Consider the following 2,500-nt stretch of genomic DNA (forward strand, 5'->3'; position numbering starts at 1 on the left):
TTTTTTTGTGAAACGGTGTTAACCAAAAGAATTGCGGGACGAGACGGCTCCCCATCCACATTAGACAATTCATGTTAGGCGCAACCTCGTTCCCAGGGTCTATCTTCTCTGCTTCCTTTGTCGTTGAGGAGAAACACCCCGGTTCAGGCTGGTCACGTGGCACTCCTCGACAAACATTTCCCACTAGGGTAACCTTTTCGTTATGCACCAAGTTGTTGAAAAACTGTCTACTCGCTGTACAAGCTTGCTACTTAGGAATTACTTTGTTTAAGGTTCGGAAGAAAAAAGAAAGTCAAAGAACAAAATATAATACCTGCACATGTTCGCAAGTGTCGCAAACTATTAGCATTCTTCGTTATTACTCAATTCTACTGCTCTCTTGAGCTTGAATCCGGACCTTCAAACGGCCGACACAGGTGAAAATGCGAACGACGCGAGTGTATTTCCTGTAGCGTCTGATCGATTTGACAACAGAATTTTGCCTTTCACGTCGAATTCCATGTGTATTACATAAAGTAACTTGCAGTAAAACGTTTTGTCGATGCTTGTCTGAACACAAAATGGAATGCGTGCTGATTCCCTCAATCGCAATGAAGACAAGAGCTACATTGCTTCCCCTCCCCGAACTCAAAATTATATGGTTTACCTCCCAAAGGAGGCACGTGACCAGCCTGAACTAGGGGTTTTTCTCTACGACAACGGAGGCAGAGAAGAGAGATCCTGGAAACGAGGTTGTGTTAGGCGTAGTGGTGTTATTCGGGAATAAACTGAAACTAACCTGTTGCTGTTCATTCAAGATTTATTCCGTGGTTAAATCCAAAAAATATTTTATAGTAGAAATTTTAAAATACACATTCTTATACTTACAGCTGGGGCAAGGCATCCAAGATCAAACGTCGATTCTTTTATAACTTTTTTGCACCTTGAACAAAATTTCATTCATTAACGGTGAATGCAAGTAAATGCGTGTTCATAGGATTCTCGAACACGTTTTGTGCATTTAGTGAATGGGGACCGTGGCAAAAAATGAGAGAGATGTTTGGTATCCGTTATGTACCGATGGAATCGAACATAAAAGATCCCCCAGGAACAAAGTGTTCTTGCCTTGCCTTAGGCTGGGAAATTTGACTATCTTAGCGAACTTTTTTTCTAGGAGAATCTAAGAAAATCCATTTCTGATTACTCATCATCAGAGGCTTCACCATTTAAGAAACCAGAAGGCCCAAAAAAAAGGAGCAGCCGCACTGGATCGGAAATTACAAGACGGTTCAATTAAAGCGTATTTTATGGTTTTATGATCCGGCTTTGGATTTCAACAGAAATGCAAAACACGGGGGGGAGGGAGGAGTCGCTCAAAGCGAAAATTATTTGCATTTTTTTAGAACATAAACATGCAGTTTAAATCACAGGCAGCCCAAGTTCGGTATACGATTTATAGCCTTTGTAAGCGAAAATTAACATCCAAGGTATCTCGGTGTTGCATTGCTTCATTTAAACACAGGCAGCCCAAGCTCGGTATACGAATTATAGACTATGTGTGGGAAAAATAACTTTGAGCTTACAAATGCCAAAATAAGCTGTAACTGTGGAAATAAACTTCACTTACCTCTACATACAGTTGTCCTCGTCTGTTCTGTGCAATCGGAGGGCAAACTCATTGTCCGTTTTAGCCGCATTTGTGGCTTTCGAATTTTTACGATGCCGTTAGTTGTCATTTCCCCTCATAAAGAGAAGAAAGGCTGTTGACTACGGCGACCTCGTCCCACAAATTTCTCTCGCATTACAAAGCAACGGTCCGAATAGCCATAAAAACATTTTCTATCGCATCAACTCCACTCCGGGACAACACAGCGATTTTTGGCTGCTAAATTCCAAATAATGTTTGGCTTTCTATAATCTTCCCGTGCGTTCAGCTAGATGTGTGACTACGGCCGTTATAGCTTGATGGCGATCATATTACATTCTGCACTCTCATTGGCCAAGTGTTTCAAATTGTCCAGGGAGAGTGCAGAATGTAATACGATCGGCCATCAAGCAGGGGCACCCAACAACCAATTCGTCGTAAAATGTATTATTATACCCCAGTTAATGAAAATAAATGTTATTAAGGCACTTTCAGGTGTTTTTCAGTGTTGCTGGGAAAACATTATCTGTTCCTTTTTCCCAGCAACACACACAAGAAATTTCCCAGCCAGCTAGATAAAATTGGTTGGTTTCCCAGCAAGCTGATCAAATTTATTTCCCAGGCAGGAATTCCGCGCGCTTTCAAATCCCTCGATCCAAAACGACCGAACAAAAGCGACAAAACCGCGACAAAACAGGTTTTTTCCGCAAGCGCAATCACTCTGACCAACCGACGTATGTTTGCGACTTCTCTCTGGGAGAGGAAAGGGGTTCTTTTTTTTTTTTTTTTTCTTTTTAGTCGTCGTCAGTCTTCAGAGTTTCTACAGCCAGCTCGGGTTGAAATGCTAGAAAAAGTCAGTAATTCCCAGGCAAAACC

General features: G+C 41.7%; 1 long non-coding RNA gene across 1 annotated transcript in view; it reads right to left on the reverse strand.

Moving 5' to 3' along the window:
• Positions 1-2,500, reverse strand: part of LOC138032292 (uncharacterized) — an 11,903-nt gene that overhangs the window by 4,570 nt on the left and 4,833 nt on the right. Inside the window, exon 2 of the long non-coding RNA XR_011128320.1 lies at positions 868-922. This is a non-coding gene — a long non-coding RNA (uncharacterized lncRNA). The remainder of the gene's footprint in view (positions 1-867; positions 923-2,500) is intronic.

This window comes from Montipora capricornis, chromosome 14, assembly GCF_036669925.1.
Source record: "Montipora capricornis isolate CH-2021 chromosome 14, ASM3666992v2, whole genome shotgun sequence".
Lineage (NCBI taxonomy): Eukaryota > Metazoa > Cnidaria > Anthozoa > Scleractinia > Acroporidae > Montipora > Montipora capricornis.